This window comes from Odocoileus virginianus, chromosome 11, assembly GCF_023699985.2.
Source record: "Odocoileus virginianus isolate 20LAN1187 ecotype Illinois chromosome 11, Ovbor_1.2, whole genome shotgun sequence".
Taxonomy (NCBI): Eukaryota; Metazoa; Chordata; class Mammalia; order Artiodactyla; family Cervidae; genus Odocoileus; species Odocoileus virginianus.
The window spans coordinates 1,534,033-1,560,704 of NC_069684.1; the positions used below are offsets into that span (position 1 = coordinate 1,534,033).

Here is a 26,672-nt window from a genome sequence, read left to right on the forward strand (position 1 = left end):
TCCGGGCCGGGCTTGCAGCACCCGCTGGCCCTCCCTGCGCGGGAGGGAGGAAGCGGGGACGCGGGCCTCGCTGGGGCTTTCGGGCTTTCGCGACACGGTGCTGAGGCCGAGAGAGCTGATGTTTATTGAAATACTTGTTCGGGGACGCACACTTGGCCGCCAACAGAGTCCCGTCTCGTCCTCGAAGTGACCCTGGGGGTGGGTGTCATCGCTGGCTGACCACAGAGGTACAGAGCTCAAGTGGGGTGACTAGGGGCTTGAGCGGGGTCGAGGACTCCGGGGTGCCTCGCTCTCTCCGCTTAAGCGGCCTCCCTCGGGGGTGGGGGGGTGGGGCGCAGCCTCGGCGCGTCAAGACCCGGCGTGTCAGCTCCTGCGAGCGCAAGGCTAGCGTCCGCAAACCCTCGTGGCTCCATCTTGTCAGAGAAGAACGGGGACCTGTCAGATGTCTGCGTCCCGGTTCCCTGTGCTCCTTCCGGCCGCTCGGCTCACCCACACGACCCGCCCATCTCTCACAGGAATCACCTCCTGCTGGAAGCCCTCCTCGACGGGGCTGTCAGGCGGGCGCTCCCCTGGTGCCCCCCTCACACCCAGCCCCGTGTTCTTGTCGTCTCCGCACCGGCTCCTACACGCAGTCGTCTCTTTCCCGCCGGTGACAGCGTCTGTCTCCCCGACGCGCGTGGGGCCCAGCCCATTAGGAGTTGCTCAAGTAATGTTCACGCTTGTTGGGCTTCTTTAATTCTTCATTTCTCTCAATATCTCCTTTCAGAACGTTATCTAATGGTCAGTTCAATTCAGTCGCTCAGTCGTGGCTGACTCTTTGCGACCCCATGGACTGCCACATGCCAGGCCTCCTTGCCCATCACCATTTCCCAGAGTGTACTCAAACTCATGTCCACTGAGTCAGTGATGCCACCGAACCATCTCATCCTCTGTCGTCCCCTTCTACTCCTGCCTTTAATCTTTCCCAGCATCAGGGTCCTTTCTAATGAGTGGTTCTTTGCCTCAGGCCAAAGTATTGGAGCTTCAGCTTCAGCATCAGTCCTTCCAATGAATAATCAGGACTGATTTCTTTTAGGATTGACTGGTTGGATCTCCTTGCAGTCCAAGGGACTCTCAAGAGTCTTCTCCAACACCACACAGTTCAAAAGCATCAATTCTTCCAAACCTCTGCACTCAGGTTTCTTTATGGTCCAACTCTCACATCCATACATGACTACTGGAAAGACCATAGCTTTGACTAGATAGACCTTTGTTGGCAAAGTCAAGTCTGCTTTTTAATATGCTGTCTAGGCTGATCATAGCTTTTCTTCCAAGGAGCAAGTGTCTTTTAATTTCATGACTGCAGTCACCATCTGCAGCGATTTTGGAGCCCAAGAAAATAGTCTATCACTGTCTCCGTTATTTCCCCATCTATTAGCCATAAAGTGATGGGACTGGATGCCATGATCTTCATTTTTTGATTGTTGAGTTTTTTTTTCATTTATTTTTATTAGTTGGAGGCTAATTACTTTACAATATTGTAGTGGGTTTTGTCCTACATTGACATGAATCAGCCATGGATTTACATGTATTCCCCATCCCGATCCCCCCTCCCACCTCCCTCTCAACCCGATCCCTTTGGCTCTTCCCAGTGCACCAGGTCTGAGCACTTGTCTCATGCATCCAACCTGGGCTGGTGATCTGTTTCACCCTAGATAATATACATGTTTCGATGCCGTTCTCTTGAAACATCCCACCCTCGCCTTCTCCCACAGAGTCCAAAAGTCTGTTCTATACATCTGTGTCTCTTTTTCTGTTTTGCATATAGGGTTATTGTTACCATCTTCCTAAATTCCATATATATGTGTTAGTATACTGTAATGGTCTTTATCTTTCTGGCTTACTTCACTCTGTATAATGGGCTCCAGTTTCATCCATCTCATTAGAACTGATTCAAATGAATTCTTTTGATTGTTGAGTTTTAAGCCAGCTTTTTCACTCTCCTCTTTCACCTTCATCAAGAGGCTCTTTAGTTTCTCTTCACTTTCTGCCATAAGTGGTGTCATCTGCATATCGAGATATTTGATATTTCTCCCGGCAGTCTTGATTCCAGCTTGGGCTTCATCCGGTCCAGCACTTCGCATGATGTACTCTGCACATATTAAATAAGCAGGGTGATAATATACAGCCTTGATGTACTCCTTTTCCAATTTTGACCCAATCCGTTGTTCCATGTCCGGTTCTAACTGTTGCTTCTTGACCTGCATACAGATTTCTCAGGAGGCAGGTAAGGTGGTCTGATATTCCCATCTCTTGAAGAATTTTCCACGATTTGTGGTGATCCACACAATCAAAAGCTTTAGCATAGTCAGTAAAGCAGAAGTAGATGTTTTTTCTAGAATTCTCTTGCTTTTTTCTATGATGCAACAGATGTTGGCAATTTGATCTCTGGTTCCTCTGCCTTTTCTAAATCCAGCTTGAACATCTGGAAGTTCACAGTTCATGTACTGTTGAAGCCTAGTTTGGAGAGTTTTGAGTGTTACTTTGCTAGCATGTGAGATGGGCACAATTTTGTGGTAGTTTGAGCATTCTTTGATATTGCATTTGTTTGGGATTGCAATGTTGGTATAATCTAATTTTAGTCATTGTCCAATCCTGTGTTATCTTCATTTCACACACACACAAAATGGAAAGCTAAGAAAAACTTGAAGATTACCCGATGTCACACAACTAGTAAAGATTTGAACCCAGGACTGTCTTACTCCAGAGTCCTTTTTTTTTTATTTTGGCCATGTGGCATGTGGGATCTTACTTTCCCAATCAAGGCTGGAACCCACATCCGCTGCAGTGGAAGCATGGAGTCTTAACCACTGGACTGCCAGGAAAGTCCTTAGATACCATGTTTTAACTAGTAGAGCTTCTCTGGTACTTTCTGCCCTTTAAGGTAGAAGCAGGACATATGAAGTAGGGGGTAGGGAACAGTGCTTTGGACCCTACTATCCAAAAGGATAGCTTCACTGGTGAGCAGGCCCCTTTGATCCTGTTTGTTTCCTACAAATACCCTCCCCAAACATAGAGGGCATTACAGATAGGCCTAGCTAAGGATGTGGGCTACAAAATGAATGTGAATGACAAGAATAATACATCACAGGGTGGTTGGTGTCATTTTTCTATAATTTAATGAATATTAATAAGGTATTTCTCATAGGCAAGGCCTTTTGCTAGATCACTTGGGGGGGATAATAAAATCAGCATATGGGTAATAGTTAACAAAGCACATTCATATGATAAATACCTTCATTCTCACATCCATGCTGTGACAAAGGCATTATCTTTCAACTCTAGATAGGGACTGAGGGACTAATCAGAGAGATTAACTTGCATGGGCAAAATTTCATGGTTGATTCATACCTAAGTCTGACTTCAAAAACAAGCACAAGCTTTCTGGCTCCACTCCCTGAGCACCTTTTCTCCCTCCCCAGATAATGGAGGCTGACATGTTCATAAATAAATATAACATGACTTGATAAAAGAGGTAAGCGCACATGAAGTACAGAAGGAACATACAGGTTGGGGAATCGGTTTCATAGAGACTTCTGTTTGATTGAATGTACTCAAGTTCACCTTCAGCCAAATCATAAAGTGACAAGTCAAATTAAGAGAAACTTACAGCCTGGAAATCCCATGGACAGAGGGGCTTGGTGGGCTACAGTCAGTCCATGGGGTCACAAGAGTCAGACACAACTGAGCCACTAAACTACTACCACCATAGCCTGCAAGGGTCGAAGGGAGATGCCAAAGCATTTTGCCAATCTCCAAAACCATCTGGAAGCCGATGCAAGATGCTCCAGGCCAGAAACCACGCCCAACCAACTCAATGCCGCATATGTGACTGAGCACAAGTGGGGCGCTGTGTAAATGCTCGCTGAATTTTATTGATAGCGATGTCAACCTAAATAAACACGATGAGGAAGAGAAGGCAGCACAGACAGTTGCTCTGACTTGTCCTTTGACTCAGTGCTGATGCATTTAGTAGCGGTGGCCCAACTATGACCCCAATTGGGGAGGAGTGTGTGTATGAATCGGAATAAAATGCCTATACAAAGAGCAGCTTTTACTTCCAGGGAGGCTGTGAAACCTGGGGTCATCGGAGGAGGCTGTTATTAACAGAGAAACACTCTGAGTACAAAGAAGAAGGATTCGCTTTCAGGGAGACAGACACTGTAATAGGGTGCTCTTTGTGATACCTTTAGAATGATCCCTTTTAACGACTGGAAATCTCTGCAGACTATCGCGGTCAAAAAGAAATGCTCTCCGCTGCCTTCTTGAGGTATCTGACTTCATTAAAAACAGAAACAAAACCCAGAGATTCTTTGGGCCAGCTTGTCCAGCTGCACAGCTAGCCCTCTATGTTTTATCTCCAGGCTTGGAATCTATCCCTCAAGCAACAGTGACACTATTCCTACATGTCTATTCCTCCTCCTCTCTGTTTTAAAAGTTGATCTGCTATCTTGAGGAAACCATGATTCAGAAGAGCACATGTACCCCAGTTTTCACTGCAGCACCATTTGCAATAGCCAGGAGAACATGAAGACAACCTAAATGTCCAGAGACAGCTGAATGGATGAAGAAGATGTGGCACATATTTACAATGGGGTATTCAGTTCAGTTCAGTTCAGTCACTCAGTCGTGTCTGACTCTTTGCGACCCCGTGAATCGCAGCACGCCAGGCCTCCCTGTCCATCACAAACTCCCGGAGTTTACTCAAACTCATGCCCATAGAGTCGGTGATGCCATGCAGCCCATCTCATCCTCTGTCGTCCCCTTCTCCTCCTGCCCCCAATCCCTCCCAGCATCAGGGTCTTTTCCAGTGAGTCAACTCTTCGCATGAGGTGGCCAAAGTACTGGAGTTTTAGCTTCAGCATCAGTCCTTCCAATGAACACCCAGGACTGATCTTCTTCAGGATGGACTGGTTGGATCTCCTTGCAGTCCAAGGGACTCTCAAGAGTCTTCTCCAACACCACAGTTCAAAAGCATCAATTTTTCGGCACTCAGCTTTCTTCACAGTCCAACTCTCACATCCATACATGACCACTGGAAAAACCATAGCCTTGACCAGATGGACCTTTGTTGGCAAAGTAATGTCTCTGCTTGGGTGTATTACTCAACCACTAAACAGAACGAAATAGTCATTTGTAGAGACGCAGATGAACATGGAGTCTGTTACAAAGAGTGAAATAAGTCAGAAAGAGAAAAACAAATGCTGTTTATTAGCGCATATATGTGGAATCTAGAAAAATGAAACAGATAAACCTATTTGCAGGGCAGGAACAGAGTCGCAGACGTAGAGAAGGGACTTGTGGACATGGGGGTGGGGGGAGACCTGGGAGACTGGGACTGACTTGCGACACTGCCATGTGTAAAATCGACAGTGGGAAGCCGCTGTGGAGCACGGGGAGCTCCGTGCTCTGTGATGACTTAGAGGAGTGGGATTGGTGGGTGAGGAGGCGGGAGGGAGGTCCAAGGGGGAGGGGACATATGTATCCTTATAGCGGATTCCCTTCGTTGTACAGCAGAAATTAATACCGCATTGTAAAGCAATTATACTTGATCTCCTTTTTCCTGGAAAATCCACGTCAGCCAAACTTCCTTCCTTGCGGCCATCCTCCACTTCTCTGTCTTTGACTAGATTCATAAATGTTTTCATTCATTCATAAGCCAGTATTGACTGAGTACCTGGGTGCTGAGGCTGTAATGTCGAACAAGACAGCCCAGAAAGCAAATTTTGAATGGGAACCTGAGAGCTCTCAAGGCCTGGATGGACCAGCCCTCTTCCTGTGGTCACGACTGTAGCTCTTTAGCCTTGAAGCCTTGTTACGTCATCTGAGAAATCATCAGCGTGTCCCTCGGAAACAAAGAAACACTAAACTGTAGAGCACTTCAGTAAGAATGCGAGTTACTTCCTTAACTGAGTGCCTATGTTCACACGCTCTCATCCACCTTTAATTAGTTACACTAATAGTACTATGCTTACTGAGCGTTTTCTGTGTATCAGACCCTGTTCTGCATATATTAACTTATTTAGTCCTCACCACAGTCCTATTTCTCTCATTCAGCAAATGGAGTAACCAAGGTACAAAGACCTTAAGTGGTAAAGATCTTATTTTGAAACGCGAGAGACTAGACTAAGTCACCTTTGAATCAACCGAGTTAAGGATGACGAGGGGTTGGTAAGACAGAATGCTTAGTTAACTGATGACAGTATTTGTTGAAATGGCTGAAGCACAGCAGCATCTGATAAACCAAGTTGGGCGGAGGAGTGTGGCTGAGTGGCTGGCACTCCGTCATTGCTAGACACAGTTGTGGCTTTCGTCTACATAGCTAACAGAGTTTTATAAGGATTACATCAACCTTCACAACGACTCCAGCAAGGCCTGTGTGGTCTGATGCCAAGTGTGGAGCTGGAGCAGCTGAGACTCAGGGAGGCCACGGAACCTCCCAGCATGGAGCTGTGCGTCAGAGCCTAAACCCAACTGTGAAGCCTGGCCCTTGGCTTCCCAGGGATGGCACTCCTGTTTCCCAGATCCCCAAGACATTTGTCCTGTGTTTCCTAGTCAAACCTGAGTCTCCTGTAACAGGCAGCGCCTCCATCACTTTTAGAATCACTGAAGACAAGTAAGGATGCTGGAGGAAACAGAAAGAACATGGTCTGGGAGCGGGGACCCTGGGGTCCAGGACCGTTCAGCCACGTGACCTCACGTCTCTACTCTCGGATTTCCACTTCTGTAAAACAGGAGGTGGGGGTAGGCAACCTCTCAGGTGCTTCCAGTGTCATCTGTCATAGTGGGAGGGTGACATCTCTGTACTTTACCAGATCTTAACTGAAGGCTTAAGCAGTCTGTGGCTAGCATTCGGGATCGTAATCTTTAGAGCAGAAGTCACTTTTTTATTTCCAGAAAGCACTCCGATGGGATTGTGTGGAAAAGCTAGGGGAGGTTACAGAGCAGGAAATGGGATCCTGGAATCTGGTCGGAGGGGGATGGATGCAGTTGTTTGTGGTTAAATCCAGTAGTTCTGCTGCTTGAGTCATCAAAAGTCTAGAGTTTTAAAACATCACCAAGTCACTCATGAAGCTTTTGTTCTTTGTATCTGGTTCTTGATAGAAACAACCCACACAGCTACCAGTAGAGGGGAGGGCTGGTCAAATAAATTATGATGTACTCCGGGATTGTACGGAGACATCTGTACGTCTGTATGTCTGTGAGACATCAGGTGCGTGCTTGGTCCAGTCGTATTCGACTCTCTGTGACCCCGTGGACTGCAGCCCCCCAGGCTCCTCTGTCCATGGGATTCTCCAGGCAAGAACACTGGAGTGGGGTGTCATGTCCTTCTCAAGAGGATCTTCCTGACCCAAGGATCGAACCCATGTCTCCTGCATCGCAAGCGGAGTCTTTACCACGGAGCCATCTTGGGAGCCCCAGGACATCATATGGCCAGGCAAAAAGAGAGGTGCAGTGGCTAAGACCTCACCTTCCAGTGCAGGGAATGGGGGTTTGATCCCTGGTTAGGAGCTAAGATCCCATGTGCCTCAGGGCCGAAAAACCAAAAGATAAAACAGAGGCAATGCTCTAGCAAATGCAATAAAGACTTTAAAAATGGTCCACATCAAAAAATCATTTTTTTAAAAAAAGGTACAGAGGAATAGGTTTCAGGCAGTGTTTAAAGAACATGAAAGTGAAAGTGTCAGCCGCTCAGTCATCTCCGACCCTTTGTGACCCCATGGACTGTAGTCTGCCCGGCTCCTCTGTCCATGGAATTCTCCAGACAAGAATACTGGAGTGGGTTGCCAACATACCTGATGTATTACTATAAATTTAGGTCATAAACAATCAAGTATATCTTAAAATGTGTGAAACTATCATAAAGTAATAATAAAATTCTCAGTCTAAAACAAACAAACAAAATACACGTTCATTGACTCTGCCTGAGTATTCCTGAAAGTTTGACCAAGAGATTGGAGGAGTAGGGGAGAGAGTTAGGTTTCTCTTTTTATGCTTTGGTAGCTTTTGATTCATATGCATGTTTACTTGTTCCAAATATAACTTAATTCATTTTCAATATAATTTAAATATAAATACATTTATAAATTAATAGTTTAAATATAATTTGATCTATTTTAAACTCACCTCTTCACTTTTTCCTGCAAGGCGGCTTCGGCCCCCCCCCCCCCCAAACCACCGGAGCTGTGCTCACAAAGTCCTTCCGAGCTCCTGCTGTGACTGCCTTGCTCCTGTTTCTCTGGCACCTGTGGCCCGTGGCACTTATGACTGCCCCTTTGTTCCTAAGACAGTCTTGTCTCTCATGTTCCATGGACTCCAGGCTCTGTTTTCCCTGCTGTCATTCCAAGCCTAGCAGAGGAGATGGTCAAACTCATCCTCAGGCCCCTGCTTCCTCTGCATTCCTGCCCTTGGCGACACAAGGATGTCTTTATGGCTTCACCCCTCACCCCTGGACCAGATGGTTCCCAGTCTGGATCTCATCTTCTGACTGCCCGGTTCTGCTAACCTGTGTCATCGTTCTTGAGCCCTGCATCCGAGCAACCCAAATGCCCCTCACTACCAACCCCTCTCATCCACTCCCACTGTTTCTCACTTTGAGCCCACAGGTCAATGCGAGAATCTTCCTAAACCTGAATTTTGATGATTCAATAGATATCCACAACCAGTAAACTTTCATGATTTCAGACTGTGTGTCATACTGTCCTAGGCCTTTCACAGACGGCATCTGATTGAATTTAATAATAGGATAGATATCATCGAGGTATTAATCACATCTTACAGCTGGAAAATGGAGACCCATAAGAGAATTGCTCAAGGTTTTGTGGGGAGAACAGAGCTGACACTCGAAGGTCTGAGCTCCTGATCTCAGGGTCTGGAACCCGTCTGTCCCCACACCTGCTTGCTGGCTCTGTCTGGCTTACTGGATGTGCTCTAAACATTTGCCTTGACCCTGAGGATCCCCTACAGAATGCCCTTCATTGTGTTTGTATTTCTCCAATACTCTACAGTCCATATCAAGTCAAGACATCGAGCATATTTAATCCTTCCCCAGGTTTATTGGTCTGGATAATTTTTTTAACCTCCTGCCATAGCACCCTCTACCAGACCAACATGAGCTATCAAAATTCTCTTATTTTTCCATATCTGACTCAAATGCCCCCTCCTCCATGAAGCCTTCCTTGCCCCCACCCTTGGCTTCCCTGATCAATCTGTGTCCTTTTATGGAACATTTTTTCTTGAATTAAAATTCTTTCTGTATACTGCGTCACAACCACCATCAGTGCCTAATATGTAATAGACCACAGGAAGTATTTGTTGAATAGAAGACAGAATCAGTGAATTAATAGCTAACAAAAAATATACCTTAACACACACTGCAGAAAATATACCTAAACACACCCATGTAACTTAACTAGCTTATATGGAAATTAAAAATGAAAGGTTGATTTCCTTAGTACTATACTAAGTCATTTCCAATGGTTCCTAAATACTAGTTTACAATGTTTTATTAGAATTTATACTGAGAAAATGTAGTGGGTTTTTTCTTCATAAACTAATTTTTTTCCTCTGAAGGACTATTTTTATTATGAGATTATTCCCTTCCTGATTTTTTTCTGTTAAAATGTACTTTCTCTTATTAAACAGTCGTGATTACTGATGGTGGTTGAGCTTTTTGAATCTTCATTTAGAGAAATGAGAAGTTGATAACTCAATATCTGCTCCTCTCCCGTTTATTTGCTTGTTCATTCATTTGGGAACCATCCCTGCTCTGTGACATCCTGGCGGGAGACCACCACTCTGATCAAATAAGTGAATTAGTCCTGACTCGCTTCTTAAACAAAACTGGCTCCGAATAGCATTCAGAAAAACAAAACACATATGTGTTATTTTTGTGTATCATATTTGCTATGGGAACAGCTATTACTCTCATTTCAAATATGTTGGTATTTGAACAAGTTGTGGCATATGGGCTAAATTTTCCTTTTTTTCCAGTCACTAAAAATATAAATCAAGCCTTCCGTTAAAGTGCTAGTTAGGAGCTATGCTTCAACTTTTGCGGACTTCTTTTTAAAAGGGTGTTGAACTGCTGAATGTAGGCAATGGTCATTCTTTCATTATGCCCTACAGACAATTAGAAAAATGTACTGCACCTCTCTCTGATGTGTGGTCCTTGGGGTCAGGCTACTTGGAGCCTGCTGAAGATATGATTTTGATTAACCAGAACAAAATATGGTGGCTTCCTTCTCCAGATTTAATTTTCTCATCTGCTCCCCATCTTCCTCCTCACTTTCTAGATCAGAGAAACACAGCTTCCTGTTTACTTTCGTCTGTTTTGATTTAAAGGTTCTGGATAAACTGGAAGAAGGAAATTACAGCTTGAGCTTGAGCATTTGAAAAGGCAAATGCTTGTGACATCCAAAATGATATTCTTTATGGAACTTGGATAACTCAACATTATTTATCCCACATGAGAAACGCTTTATGATTAGGGTCTTCAAAATGAAACCTGGAGTTGAAAAGGAAGGAAAAGTGAAAAACGGCCCAGGGTGTTAAAAATGTGCAGAACTTGTCCTCCACGATTGCCACATGAAGGAGGTGTCTTGGAAAACAGAAGACTTGGTGCTTTAGCTAATCCATCCCAATTCTGCTTAAACCTAGTTCTTGTTGCATTTTAAAATGTTTTTGTTACAATAGTGAACACAATTCAGAATAATAACAACAGTTTGTAGAGGATATCAGGAGATTTTTATTTGAAGGTAAATAAGACTGGAAATGCTCAGAACCACCTGGACTCAAGCAGACGGTAAACCATTTTTTTGCCACAGATCCAGTGGATCCATGTTAATATTCACACAGCGGGGCTGGTTCAAGCAAGCCTGACACCTGCACCTCATCTAAGTTTTTATTTCATTTGAAATGAATGTTGTTGTTTACCTTTCATGGGCCGCTTAGCTAGTTCGGTTGACTGTTTGGAGGGAGGGCGGGGGCAGTAGCAGGGATGTGGGAGTGGAGTCAGGACTAGATGCTGGGAGGCTCAGCCTGTCCCCAGATCTTGGCAGCACTTCGGAAAGTATGTTATTCTTTCATTAGGAAAAGGGAAAACAGTACAGATAGCTCAAGGAACCCTAGGCTAATACTAAAAACAAATTAGAATACATTCTCATTGCAACTGAGTATATTTTTGGTACTTAAAACTCAACATTTTTTTCATATGGTAAAAGCAATCCATGTTTATTTGTTTAATTTAGAAACTACAGAAAAACAAATGGAACAATAGACACCCTTAATTTCACCACCCAGAGATATACTTTGTCTATCCTTCCATTTATTTTGTGCCAAAGTGAGATTCTACTGTATATTCCATTTGTAACTTGTTTCTTTCACTTGGTTATTATTAATATACCTTGATATTAATAAATATTCATCCAAAACATCAATTTAATGCATAGTAGAATTTCATTGTTTGGATGTATCATTTTCGTTTGTTTTTAACCAAACCTCTGTTATAGGATATTTTTGTTATTTTGATAATTTTGGTTCTTATGATAATGCTTTAAGCAGTAAACTTGAACACAAATCTTTGCTTACTTCCCTGATTATTCTTAAATATGGATAAGTTCTTGAATGTGAATTGTCAGTTTATATTTAAGTCTTTTTGTATATATGCTATAATGCTCTTCTGAGAACTATAAATTTTCATATATACCAGCAATATGTAGAGTGTACTGATGCTGGGAAAGACTGAGGGCAGGAGGAGAAGGGGTGACAGAGGATGAGGTGGTTGGATGGCATCACCTGCCTCAATGGACATGAGTTTGGATAAACTCCGGGACATGGTGAAGGACAGGGAAGCCTGGCATGCTGCAGTTCGTGGGGTCACAGAGTCGAACATGAGCAACAACAATGACGTTATACATTGCTTCATAATTTTGTTTGCCCTTTTTTCCTCCTATAAGACAAGTTTCCCATTTATCTATTATGATCTTCCTGTATTGATTTCTGAGAGACATATATTAAATATATTAGATCTTTATCTCTCAAACATCATCATTTTTCCAAGTTTATCTTTTTCTCTTTAATGTTACTTATAGCATTTTTTGATGTATTTGTTTTTCTGCAGTCACTCTGTCAGTCTTTTCCAGTTTCTGCCTGAAACGTTAAACTCTAAAAGGCCCTTCCTCCTCTGCCTCCCCACTGAAGGCTGTATTAATACACACATATGAATGAATACATGAATCGTTACAGGTATGTTGTCTGCAGAGATGCTGAGACTATACTTACTGTTTTGATAATTATTAAGAAAATTTTTATTCTAGGTAGAAACGCAAGCATTTTAGTCTGAATTATACCAACAATGTTGATTATGAAGATATTTTCACAGTGAGTGCCATTAAGCTAATCTACATCTTTGACCAATTTTCCCCACTTTGCAGTTAAACCACTCTCATCTTTTTTCATTTTCTTTTTGATCTCTTACTGAGGTTATTTTTATTGGGTTTAGTTCTTTTCCATGTAAATTTACAACCAAGGTTTTATTTTTTGGTAAGACATTTTTGGCCAAATCAAATTCTAACAGCAGCCTGCAACTTTAAGTTTTCTTTTGTGGCCTACATTTTTAACAAGTTCAACTTTCCTGAATCACATTTTAATACTTCTAATTTTGTTTAAAAATGGGATTCTCCAAAGAGCTGTTTATTGCAATTTTTACTCTATGTAGTCTGGCTTGTTGTCTTTGAAGTTTTGTGTGGCTTATTTCTTTTCATGATTTTTCACTCAGTTCAGTTCAGTTCAGTTGCTCAGTCGTGTCCAACTCTTTGTGACCCCATGAACCGCAGCACTCCAGGCCTCCCTGTCCATCACCAACACCCTGAGTTTACCCAAACTCACGTCCATTGAATAGGTGATGCCATCCAACCATCTCATCCTCTGTCGTCCCCTTCTCCTGCCCTCAATCTTTCCCAGCATCAAGGTCTTTTCAAATAAGTCAGCTCTTCACATCAGGTGGCCAACGTATTGGAGTTTTAGCTTCAACATCAGTCCTTCCAATGAACATTCAGGACTGATTTCCTTTAGGTTGGACTGGTTGGATCTCCTTGCAGTCCAAGGGACTCTCAAGAGTCTTTTCCAACACCACAGTTCAGAAGGATCAACTCTTCAGCGCTCAGCTTTCTTTAGAGTCCAACCCTCACATCCATACATGACCACTGAAAAAACCACAACCTTGACTAGACAGACCTTTGTTGACAAAGTAATGTCTCTGCTTTTTAATATGCTGTCTAGGTTGGTCATATCTTTCCTTCCAAGGAGTAAGCGTCTTTTAATTTCATGACTGCAGTCACCATCTGCAGTGATTTTGGAGCCCAAGAAAATAAAGTCAGCCACTGTTTCCACTGTTTCCGCATCTATTTGCCATGAAGTGACAGGACTGGTTGCCACGATCTTAGTTTTCTGAATGTTGAGCTTTAAGCCAACTTTTTTTCACTCTCATCACTTTCACTTTCACTTTCATCAAGAGACTCTTTAGTTCTTCACTTTCTGCCATAAGGGTGGTGTCATCTGCATATCTGAGGTTCTTGCTATTTCTCCCGGCAATCTTGATTCCAGCTTGTGCTTCTTCCAGCCCAGTGTTTCTCATGATGTACTCTGCATATAAGTTAAATAAGCAGGGTGACAATATACAGCCTTGAAGTACTCCTTTTCCTATTTGGAACCAGTCTGTTATTCCATGTCCAGTTCTAACTGTTGCTTCCTGACCAGCATACAGGTTTCTCAAGAGGCAGGTCAGGGAGGGGGGATCGGGATGGGGAATACATGTAACTCCATGCCTGATTCATGTCAATGTATGACAAAACCCACTGAAATGTTGTGAAGTAATTAGCCTCCAACTAATTAAAAAAAAAAAAAGAGGCAGGTCAGGTGGTCTGGTATTCCAATCTCTTTCAGGATTCTCCATAGTTTGTTGTGATCCACACAGTCAAAGGCTTTGGCATAGTCAATAAAGCAGAAATAGATGTTTTTCTGGAACTCTTTTCATAATGAGGTGGATGAAAAAGGCTGATGGGTGACAACAGATGTACATGCAGTGTTTCACCATTTAGCACCCAGGCAGTGGGTCCCCTTTGCCAGCCCAGGGATGGTGAGTGACGTGGTGGCTTAAAATATGACCACGACTTCTTCTCCAGGTGATACTCCCTCCAAAACACGCAGCATGATGCCCTTTCCGCAGAGTGTGGGCTGGAGCAAGGGACTGAGTTCCAAAGACCAGGAGGAAGTATGGGGCCAGTGCCCATGGCCCAGTCCCTGGAGACGCGGCCCGAGAGGCAGGCAGCCTCTGCCCGCTCTCATCTCCCGCTCCTGGGAGCCCTGCTGCCCGGTGGTGGGGACACCCCCGAAGTTTCTGGGGGAGCCCGCTCAGTGGCAGTCCTGTGGGGGCACCACCTGGGGAGTGGACCCTCGGGTCCCGGGTCCCCTCCTGGGGGGCTGAGCCGCAGAGACTCAGCCAAACTGCGCCTGGGTCCCGACCCCCAGAGACTGTGAGAACGCTTTGGGTCGGTTTGTTCTGGAGAGACAGTGAGCCCACGGGAGGTGGCCCCGGGGCCCCCGGCTTGCTCTCCCTCAGGGATGCTCCGCTAACGCCCGCATCCACACTACGCCCCCTCCCCTCAGCCCGCCTCTCTTTCAGCCTCACCGCCTCCCTTCCTGTCCTGACCTCCCTTCCCCTCCCCCGTCACTGGCCCCCACCCTTTCTTCTTCCCAATCCCACAGCAATGGGAAGGCTTCTGGATGTTCGAGAGGGAGAACCCAGCTTTGGTGATTATGCACTACCCCCACTGAAGGTGTTCACTTCTACGGCATAGGTTCCCGTGGGTACAGAGGTGCCCTCCATCCTTCCAAGACGTGCACCACTGCGCCCACTGTGGGCGGGAAGCACAGGATTTCAGAGGAAGCCTTGGGAAACAGGTGTTTTATTTAAAGTCCAAGGGATGTTTAAAAGGACCCATAATACAAAAGTCGTGACTGGGACTTCTGGTGGTCCCATGGTAAAGCTTCTGCACTCTCATTGCAGGGGGCATGGGTCCAGGCCTGGGCAGAGGACTAAGACTCTGTGTACCAAGGGCCAAAAGACAAATCAGTAAATAGGATAAAACATAGTGGTCGCTAGAGATTACATAAAGGAAAATAGGGATCTGAGCCAGTTCAGATACCTGGTTTTCACTGATGAACGGAAGGAGGAGAGCAGAGCCAGGAGGCCTAAAATGCCTTTTGCCAAGAAGAGAATTTGCTGACGGAGACACGGTGAACAGCTGAAACCTCAGAAGTGAAGCCTGCCTGTGCCGCGTTTCAGATTGCCTCTGGCCTGGCGAGATGGCTCATAGAACCGTCCGTTCTCGTGGGGCTCGGTCAGCCTGGGCCCTCCACCCGGGGCCGCCCGCGTGTCCTCCCGGCGGGGCAGCGGGAGTCGCTGGAGCAGGCAGTCCGAGACAGCAACAGATGCCTGACAATCAGAGTTTCAACGTTCACTCCTGTCACCCACGCAAATAAACCATTTAATTGCCTCTTCCCCCTTTTGGGGGCTTCCCTGATAGCTCAGCTGGTAAAGAATCCGCCTGCAATGCAGGAGACCTGGGTTCGATCCCTGGATTGGGAGGATCCCCTGGAGAAGGGAAAGGCTACCCACTCCAGTATTCTGGCCTGGAGAATTTCATGGACTGTATCGTCCGTGGGGTTGCAGAGAGTTGGACACGACTCAGCGACTTTCACTTTCACACTTTCCCCTTTTTTAAATAGGTCTCTTGACAAATACTTCCCGGGGTCCATCAGCTACAATATGTTTTGTGTCTTGAGGTCATTTCTTTCTTTCAGCAAACTGTTTTCCCCCAATCACTTCCAACTAAACATCCAAAACAACAGTCGTTTTACAGAATAATTATATGTGATATGGCAATAAAAGCTCAAAGTAGTGATGTGTTTTAGCAGGACCTTGTTATGGCATGACGTTACACACAACTGTCTGTCTGAGACATAATGACCAAACACAGGAAATGTTTGAACTGTGCTAGTCTATGAGTTGCACACCAGCCTAGCGCCCAAGCCTAGGCAGAATTTCAGCATCAGGAAATAGGGTCACTGGTTTCATTTTAAAGCTAACAAAGACTCAGTTAGAAAAACCACTCAGCACAGCTTCAGTTGATGAAATGCTGGAATAACAATGGTAATTCCAAGGACCATGTTGTGTTGCTTTGGACAGTCCAAGGGAACTAGTGAAAATGCTGAATAAAACAACCCTGGACTTCTGTGACACTTCAGTGGCTCCTCAAAAACCTTTTAAAAAACTAAAAAAAAAAAAACCCAACTTAAAACAAAAAAATAAAAACCTAAAATTGTTTTATAGCACTCTTTAAAAAATTCTTAATTAAATAATTAAAATATAAATTAGTCATTATAATTTAGAACAACACTACATATGAACTTTACTACAAGGTGTTTTTTACCTGATTCGGTAGAGTTCCAGGTACTTTTTTGCAGAGGAAATTCTTAAAAGAAAATAAATTACCACCGTTTTCCCAGGCAAATATCCTAGTTCTTTCTAAATTCCAAATGGAACTAAAAGTACATTATGTAAAAGATGCTTGCCAAGAGTATGATCGGTTTTTGATCAAAGGCCTTACTGAAACACACACTTTCTCAACAGCATCCTTTTCCAAAACATCTTAAAATAAAAAAGAAGAACACAACTAATGAAGGGAGCGTCAAGCTCTACATAACATGTTTGATTTGTTTTACTTGGTTGCGTGTATTTTCGGAACTTGTTAAAAAAGAAAGACAAGCAAAAAAAAAAACCCCAAAACACCATAACGACAATCCTTTGGAGTAAAGTTGAGTGATGCATAAAGTGTTCCAGCCAAGTTATACATCTCAGCAAAGAGAGGTTTGAACGGCAAGTGCTGGGCAGGACGAACCCTAACCGGAGAACAAAGGGGCCTTGAGGAGACTCCGGCCTCTCCTTTCCCAGCCGGTCGCCAGCTGAACAGGAGGCTGCCGGGCTGTCAGGGGAGTTTGCCCAAGAAACTCAAGGGCACAGAAAGAAACACATTAAAACGTACCCGGCATCTGTCTGTTCACTGGGCTTCTGAGAGGCCAAATATTATTTTGGCACGTGAATTTCATCAGCTAATAACGAGCTTTTGCCGTTCAACAGAACTAAGGCACTTCAAGCTCACTGTATCATGTCCCAGTTGGGCTTTGTTTGTGTTTCCCCTTTAACTTCACATTCTGTCTTAAAGCACAGAACCACTTCCTAACCATCGAAATCAAGCAGTCATCAAAAACCATGGTTTACCATTTAAAAATATAGTCCACTCTTTAAAAATAAAAAAGGCCGTCGTTGCGCTCACCTTGGAGCTGTGCGGAGCCCAGTGTCTCCCTGCAGTCTGTGGTCTCCTCTCAGGGCCTCGGTAGACACGATTCCTCGCTGGCACTTCACGGGATTTCAGGGGATGTTACAGTGCGTGTTCTCCCGGGGAGGCAGAAATAAACATAGCCTAAGAATGGACTAATGTAACAGTTCTCAACATCTTTTATTCTCACGTGCCCATTTTTAATTCCCTATATCAACTGTCATTTAAATAGTACCCAATATGGAAGAAGCATGTCTAATTAGCCTATTTTTAAAAAAAAACCTTAATAATACAAGATGAAGACCACACGAGTAAAAAAGCCTTACTCTGCGCCACTCTGCGGTCATTTGGGGGTCCTTCTCAGCCTGGGTGTACCCCTCGCGCCCCCCTGCCCTGGCACCCCTCGGGGGCGGGGGTGGAGACAGAAGCACTGCTTCCAGGGGCCCTGGGCTGTGAGTCCTTCCGGCTCTGCACTCACCACAGAGCGACTCACCTCTCTGGGACTCAGTTTCCCCATTTTGAAGTAGGATGTTGAAGAAGGCATTAGGAATGGCCTAGGCTAAATTAAATCACATTTGGCATCTAAGTCTGCCTTCTAACATGGTCTCTATAATTCCATAAAGATTTACCCACTCCATATATACAATGGAATACTACCCAGACACAAAAAAGAGTGAAATGAAGCTATTTGCAGCAACATGCATGCAAACAGAGGTTACCATACAAGGTGAACAAATCAGAGAGACAAAGACAAATACTATATGCTGTCACTTACATGTGGAACTTAAAATGAACCTATTCTATAAAACAGATTCCTGGACATAGAGAACAGACTTGTGGGTGCCGGTCGGGGGGGGGCACTGGAAGATGGATGGAATGGGGTTTGGGGTGAGTAGATCCAGGATATTACATATAGAATTATAACAAGGTCCCCCTGCACAGCACAGGGAACTATATTCTATATCCTGTGATAAAACATAATGGAAAAGGATATTTTTAGAAAGAACATATATATACATATAACTGAACCACTTAGCTGCCCAGCAGAAATTAACACAACATTGTAAATCAATTATACTTCAATGGTTCACTTTTTGGCTTCATCGTTCCCCCAGTTTTATGAAATACTACCGTGTCCTCAGGCTTTCAACCTAGTGAAGCAATTTCAGAGAACACTGCTTGATTTTAAATGATTTATTCATGGGCTGTGTTGTTAGTAGAAAATGCTGGTATTAAATCAATGTATCATAAGACACTCCTGCTCAAGTTCAAAGTGTTAGAATAACAGGACTTGTCTTCAGCAACCACTGCAACTATTTGAGGATATAAATCAGGCAGGACTAGTTTTACTTTGATTTAAAATATTGCTTCTCTGGTGGTTCACCAGTAAAGACTCTACCTGCAACGCAGAAGATGCTGGTTTGATCTTTGAGTCAGAAATATCTCCTGGAGAAGAATATAGCAACCCACTCCAGGATTCTTGCCTGGAGAATCCCATGGACAGAGGAGCCTGGTGGGCTACAGTCCATGGGGTCACAGAAAGTCAGATATGACTGAGTGACTAAACCACCTAGGAAACTTAGACTATTTCAATAACTTTACAGAAAGTTACAGAAAATAACATAAAGTACAGACATTTGATCTTTGTCAAATCTGAATATTTGGCTGTATTTGCTTCAATTTTTTAAAAATAAAATGTTACAGGTGCAGTTAAAGCCTTCTATCTACTTTCCCCATCTTGTTCCTCACCCTCTGCCTCCCACGTATGAATTATTATGCAACAAATGTTTTCTCCCTTACATATTTTTGTAATTTTAATACATATGAATATGTAACAAATAAAGCACATTACTGACATATACTTTTAAACTTTGTATTGATGATACCAGACCATCTTTCAATGTTCACATTTACCCATGTTAACCCACTTAAGTTCATTCATTTTGCTTGTTGCACAGCATTCTTTTATGTGAATGTACTTCAGTTTATGTACCCAATGGCAGAAAGTGAAGAGAAACTAAAGAGCCTCTTGATGAAGGTGAAAGAGGAGAGGGAAAAAGCTGGCTTAAAACTCAACATTCAAAAACTTAAGATCATGGCATCCAGTCTCATCACCTCATGGCAAATAGATGGGAAGAAAATGGAAACAGTGACAGATTTTATTTTCTTGAGCTCCAAAATTACTGTAGATGGTGACTGTAGCCATGAAATTAAAAGACGCTTGTTCCTTGGAAGGAAAGCTAGAGTAAACCTAGACAGTGTGTTAAAAAAGCAGAGACATCACTTTGCCAACAAAGGTCCCTATAGTCAAAGCTATGGTTTTTCCAGTAGTCATGTATGGATGTAAGAACTGGACCATAAAGAAGTTTGAGCACCAAAGAATAAATGCTTTCGAACTGCGGTGCTGGAGAAGACTCTTGAGAGTCCCTCGCTGCTGCTGCTGCTGCCAAGTCTTCAGTCGTGTCCGACTCTGTGCGACCCCATAGGCGGCAGCCCACAGGCTCCGCCGTCCCTGGGATTCTCCAGGCAAGAACACTGGAGTGGGCTGCCATTTCCTTCTCCAATGCATGAAAGTGAAAAGTGAAAGTGAAGTCGCTCAGTTGTGTCTGACTCTTCGTGACCCCATGGACTGCAGCCCAGCAGACTCCTCTGTCCATGGGATTTTCCAGGCGAGAGTACTCGAGTGGGGTGCCATTGCCTTCTCCTTGAGAGTCCTTTGGGCAGCAAAGAAATCAAACCACTCAATCCTAAAGGAAATCAGTCCTGAATATTCACTGGAAGGACTGATGCTGAAGCTGAAGTTCTAATACTTTGGCCACCTAATGTGAAGAGCTGACTCACTGGAAATGCCCCTGATCCTGGAAAAGATTGAGGGCAGGAGGAGTAGGGGATGACAGAGGATGAGATGGTTGGATGGCATCACTGATTCACTGGATATGAGTTTGATCAAAGTCCTGGATACAGTGAAAGACAAGGAAGCCTCATGTGCTGCAGTCCATGAGATGGAAAAGAGTCTTACATGACTGAACTACCGAACAAAAACAACCTCAGTTTATGAATCCATTTTACTACTAGTGGATATTTAGATGGTTTCTAATTGCTTGCTGCTGCAAACAGTGTTATTAACACAATGTTCTTATACTTCTTTCCTCAGGCTCATGTGTGAGAGTTGCTGAGATGAAGATGCACATTTTCAACCTAAATATGTATTTCTCAATGTTCTCCAAAGTGTGGGTTTCTCCTGCTCCGCATCCATACCAGCACTTGACATCATCTGACATTCACATTTCTTCTGATCCAACTATGAAAATGCTACTTCATTTTCCTTTTAATTTGTGTTTCTCTGATTGCAAGTGAGTTGGAGTGCTTTTGCTTCATGTTAATTGAATTTCTTCTGTGACCTATTTGTATCTTCTGCCCATTTTGCTTTTGAGTTGTCTTTGCTTAGATTTTTCCTTTGTGCATTGCATGAGCTAGGTATGTAATTTTTTCTCCACATGATTAATCAGATTTTACATCATCCTTTATTGAATTTGTCCTCCCTCCCCAAATTTGTAATGTCATATACAGTTTCCATGTAGGAATGATTTCATTTGGTAAACCTTTGTTTGCTGCTATTGATCTATTTTTTATTACTAAACCAATATTAATTGTAATAGCCACACTTAATTATCATAGCTTATAACAAGCTTTCTTACATGGCAGGGGAAATTCCTTTACCTTGTTCTTTAATATTAGAAAGCATGTTTTCATGTAAATTTTAGAATTCATTTGCAAAAACTCTATAGAGATTTTGGTTGGAAATATAGTGAGTTCAGAGATTAATTGGGTGAAAATGAGACATTTTTACAATATTGAATCTTCCAGTAAATAAGATATAGCTCTACTTTTATGATGTTTTTATTTATTTTAACTAGCTTCAGATTTTTTTAAAAGGTGCCCAACGTGTTTGTTAGATTTACGACTAAGAATCTTATGGGTTTGGGTACTAGGCCTTCTCAAGTGGCTCATCCTGCCAATGTAGGAGATGTAGGACCCAGGGTTCAGTCCCTGGGTCAGAAAGATAACCTGGAGGAGGAAACGGCAACCCCCTCCAGTACTCTTGCCTGGGAAATCCCATGGACAGAGGAGCCTGGTGGGCTACAGGCCATAGGGTTGCAAAGAGTCAGATGTGACTGAGCATGTTTCATGGAAGAAGAAATAAATTCAGTTTTTAAAAACTCTATCGTTAGTTCTAGCAATTTGTCGATTCTCTGGACTTTCCGTGATGACTGTGATAACTGGTCATTTGGGAGTTATTACAGTTTATTTCTTCCCAACTTTTCACTTTTCTTTTTTCATCTCTGAGTGCTGTGGCTTAAATTTCTAATACAATAGGATATGAGCGATGGATGATCACGTCCTCTGTCGTTCTTGGCCCCAAGTCTCCTCAGTAACAGCGTTAATTCTCCATCGTGTGTAGCTCGTGGCCTGTGTCAGTCTGCTCAGGCTGCCGGGACAAACACCATAGACTCGGTGGCTTAAACAACAGAATTGTGTTTTCTGCTAGGTCTGGAGGATAAAAGTCCATGATCAAGGCTCCAGATGACTTGGCTTCTGGTGAGGGCTGTCTACCTGGCCTGCAGACAGACGTTTTCTTGCTGTATCTTCACATGAGCTCTCCCTCGGTGCACAAACACGCACACGTGCGCACACGCACACAGCAAGCCCCCTGATGTTCCTCTTAAATAGAAACTAATTCCATCAGATCAGGGCCCCACCCTTATGACCTCATTTAACCTTAATTTTTCCCTAAAGACCCCATCTTCAAATAAGCCATAAAAAAGGCTGGAGGAAAAACTGCAATATAAGCAGTGAGAGGTAAGGTAAATGACGCAAGGTTATTTTTATATTTATTTAAATTTAGAGAATTTATCAGAAGCATTTAGTCAAACACCTCCTAATAAATTTGGTATGAAGATCTGATAATGAACCAAGGCAACCATTACAAAAAGCACGGTGAGTGCGTGCTCAGTCGTGTCTGACTCTGTGCAACCCCATGGACTGCAGCCCACCAGGCTCCTCTGTCCCTGGGATTCTCCAGGCAAGGAGACTGGAGCGGGTTGCCATGCCCTCTTCCAGGGGATCGTCCCGACCCAGGGACTGAACTCGGGTCTCCTGCGCTGCAGGCAGATTCTTTCCTGTCTGAGCCGCTGGGGAGGCCCACACAAAGGGCTATCATTCTGCTACTGCTCTAACGTACGGCAAGAAGGGTTTCATCCTGCATAGCATCTACAATGTAAAGTAGATGAGGAAATCATCTTAATGCATTCTGTAACTCATTCCTACAAATTAAATATCAATTATAATTGTTTTGCCTAAATTCCAAGTATCTCTTAAAGGAAACGTGAAATTAGAACTCGTTCAGTATTCAGAGAGGAAAATTTTGTAGACATATCAATAACATAGTGTTTTAAATATTTTATAGAAAGTGTTTTAAATAAGATACATGAAATGATAATCATTCTGTTAATAATCAACTTCCAATACTTAAATTTAGGTGCAACTTCGCTTACAAAACATTTACACTAGCAATAAAAACTGTCATAAGTCCTTCAGTGATGCTTGGGTGAAATCAACTTCTCAATGTTCAGCTGCAATGACATGGCAGGATTTCTTAATCAGATGTTTTGGTTTTGAGCAACACAAATCTACTCAAGCTATCTTGAAAATAAGCTGTATAAAGGATTTATTATATGTATTATTACGTTTATCACAAGGAACCTCAAGAATGTGGCAATGTGAAGAATTAGACAACTAAACAGGAAAACTGAAAAATAAGTGTCTACATTCGTACTCAGGGACTCTGCAGCTTCCTGTGTTCATTACATCTCTCTCTTTCCCCCCAGACCTCTTTCCTTCTGTTCATGGTCAAGCATTTGCTCCCAGTGCTGCCTTCAGACTGCGCTTCATTGCATGCATCTCACAGAGGTTGACCTGATGCTTAACTTCAAATCTCTAAGAGGGAGACTCTCATTGGCTGCACACGTCAGGGGTGAGCCAGGAGGAGGGGGGCGGGGGCAGTCCCCACAAGTGGACATGCTGACTTCCAGGAATAAAAGGGGCTTTGGGGTTGTTTTCATTTGGAAAAGGTAGACTCACTCAGATGACGTGTGTAGATCACACAGTGCTGTTAGGAGTTTCAGAAATGAGACTTGAATGTGGGAAGTCCACAGTCAGTGGGGTCTAAACAGCTGCCTGTCACCCTCAGGTGCTTATGTTTCCACATCTCTAGCTTAATTACAGCGAAAACATGAACATGCATGAAAAGAAACTCTTTAGTTTTGTATTCACATCTAACAACTAGGGTGAAGCCTCAAGATCAGGTGATTTTTTTCCCAACAGTTATCTGAAAAGTTAGAATCATTTTCACTCACCAAGCTCTTAGGAAAGAAACTATTAATTTCTGAGTTGATTTATCACTGGAGCTTCGTGAGATTAAATGCAAGTCTGAGGGATATGATGAGTTCTTTTTCCAAACCACCATATCTGGAAATATAAGACAGGCTCCAATTTTACAAAGAAATCTTTCACCAGGAAAATTAAATACTTGTCATCATACTTGTACTGACCCTGCCTCGCTGTCCATCCCTTCTCCTCAGGACCCCTCATTGGTCCCCGGCCTCTGGTCCCAACTGCTCTTCGGCTACATCCCAGGCAGCTCTGCCTGCTCGGCACGCCTGGTCCCTCCCATGCTCCTCGCTGAGGTCAGAACCTGGGCTTTTCACCACTGGGGACAAAGATCACATGTTGGACAGGTTCCTCTAAACCGTCCAAATTCATTTTAAACAAGTAAGGGGAAATAAAGGGTTGGCTGATTTATCTGTGGAATAAGCAAATTCAGATTCAGGTGATGACAGATAATCTAGACAATTCCATTTCTGGTCCCGTCTTCCTAAAGTAGCCAGAGAATTAGCATGGCAATCAAAACCCACCAAGATTAAGACCCGCTAGATAATCTTATCTCAGCTAGATAATCTCATCAGCTTTCATTTGGCAGTTTCTAGAAACAAAGCGTGGCTATTTGCTTCTTTGGGGAAGAATGTTGATCTTGTACTTAACCTGCCTGGGCTGGCAAAGGGCACAGAAGGCTCCTGGTGACTACCAGAGGGAGAACTGGAAAACGGAAGTCAGTACACAAGTCTCAGCCTTTAGAGAAAGCGGAGCCTTTGGCTTAAGGTTTTTTACATTTATTTCAGTCTTTGAAATGAGTCATTATTGATTCATGGCCCAGCTATTTGATTTCTAAAGGACTGACATCTTGATTTTTTATAGGTCTCTTTATTATAAAACTTATCAGGACTGTATTTTTTATTTTAATTTTTTTGGTCATGCCCAGAGGTATGTGGGATCCTTGTTCCCCATCAGGGGTTGAACCCAAGCTTGCTGAATTGGAACTGCAGAGTCTTAACCACTGGACTGCTAGGAAAGTTCCCGACATCTCGATTTTTAAATTGACAGCAGTGAAAAGTGAAAGTCTTTCTCAGAAAAATTGATGTTCTTTTAGGTCATTCCTGTCTCTCTCCTGAAATGATGTTTTAAAGGGCTAATGACATTAAGTTACAGAGCAAAGCAGTTCACATTATCCCATTTGGTTCTACTAATAAGCTTAGTGATTATGCCACGAAAATATGTTGTTGTTCCCATTTCAAAAACAGAGAAAATGGCACAAAGCCCTTCAGAATCCTTGCCCACAGATCGCTGGCCAAACAGGAAGTGAGCCGGTGGCTCTCTGCCCTGCCTCCCATGGTTTGAAGCTCTGCCCTCTTTCCTATTTCCTGGCTCCTCTGTGTTGAAACGCTTCGCGCCTTCAGCCAGGAAATTCCTCCACTGGAAACACAGTTTAGTCAGCCTGGCCTTTTGGAAGCAGTTGTAAAATGACCGGCCCTTGTGTTTGGGCTTGTGTTGGTATATCTCAGAGCTGGGCGGTCCAGATGATAACTTGGGGGCAATGAGCGCTTTCCTGCTCCCAGGAGGTGGGAAAGCCCTGAATTACCAGCAACACCAACACCACCAACAAACAGTCCCGAGAATCTCCTTCAGTCTGGAGACACAAGACCAAAATGAACGAACACGTAATCACAACATGAACAAGGAGCTTCTGATGAGACACAGGGCCTGAAAGGGAAAGAAGCTGACAAAGTAACAAGGCTACGGGTATGGCGAGCACGTTTGTCAAATGAAATGTGGGTTGTGTGATCTAAGGGAGTGGAATTTCTTCTATTGCTGATCAGCAGCAGGCAGCTCAGAGGAAGGAGGGATTCTGAAGCATCTGGGCTGGTTGGTTAGACGCGGTGGAGGAGGCGTGGCTTGGGGGGAAGCCTTCAAAGAACACTGGCGTGTGGACAAGCAGGAAGCCGGTAAGGAAGGTGTGTCGGAACAGGAGATGGCATCCTTGCCATGTACATTGGAATAGAGGGATTCTATCATTAAGAAAATCACCTTAAAGAGCACGCAAGAGCTGGGTGGTAGAGGTCTGTGAACGCCACCTGAGGACGGACGACTTCATGGGCACCAAATGGGCTGAACTTGGGTGGATACAGCTGCAATTAGCAAGCGGTTTTACTCACCAGCACCTCCTGAAATCACAAGCTCCAAATAGGATTTCCCTTCTTCATCCCTTGAGGGACTTTTTGAGCAGCTTTCAGGGCAGACTTAGGGCTTTGACTAAGCCTAAATAAACACGCCAGTCCCTCATCCAAGTCAGAGCTTGTCTCTCGCCCTCAGCTCGGGCCAGACCCCAGGTTTGGGAGCCAGCCCTGGGTGGGGGGCTGGTCTGCGCCTGCTCTGGCCCCTCCCCGCCAAGGCTCTGGGCTGCTTCAGGGTTGGAGACCCGGGCGGAGACAGGCTTAGAGCGGAGGAGGCCTCCGCCGCCGGGATGTTTGCAGTTCTCATTTGGCCACCTAACACGTGGCCGGCATCCAAAGGCTGACTCCTCCCCAGGAGCGGCAGCGAGGTCCTGACACAGCAGTGTTCCTGGCTGAGCGCCCATTGCCCGCCTCCACTGGCATCCAGCAGGCCGCTCTCTCGGATGGGGTCCTCCCAAGGCCGTCCTCCCCAGCTACTCCCCGAGGCACCCAGGGGTCCACAGGGAACACTGCACATCTTTGCTCCAGAAACGGATGACCGCTCCCCAGGACAGCAAGTTGCCTTTTTCCCTGCCCTGACTCCAGGGGCAGTTCCAGCTCACCTCCT

General features: G+C 44.1%; 2 long non-coding RNA genes across 2 annotated transcripts; one reads left to right on the top strand and one right to left on the bottom strand.

Annotated features, from left to right (window-relative positions):
* Positions 1 to 29: 29 nt before the first annotated feature.
* Positions 30 to 21,661, top strand: LOC139037404 (uncharacterized). Its single transcript, XR_011490182.1, has 2 exons — positions 30 to 227; positions 20,593 to 21,661. It is a non-coding gene; the product is annotated as an uncharacterized lncRNA (long non-coding RNA).
* On the bottom strand, positions 14,990 to 26,441 carry LOC139037403 (uncharacterized). Its single transcript, XR_011490181.1, has 3 exons — positions 26,048 to 26,441; positions 17,436 to 17,554; positions 14,990 to 15,535 (listed from the first exon to the last, which is right to left on the bottom strand). It is a non-coding gene; the product is annotated as an uncharacterized lncRNA (long non-coding RNA).
* Between the last annotated feature and the right edge of the window lie 231 nt (positions 26,442 to 26,672).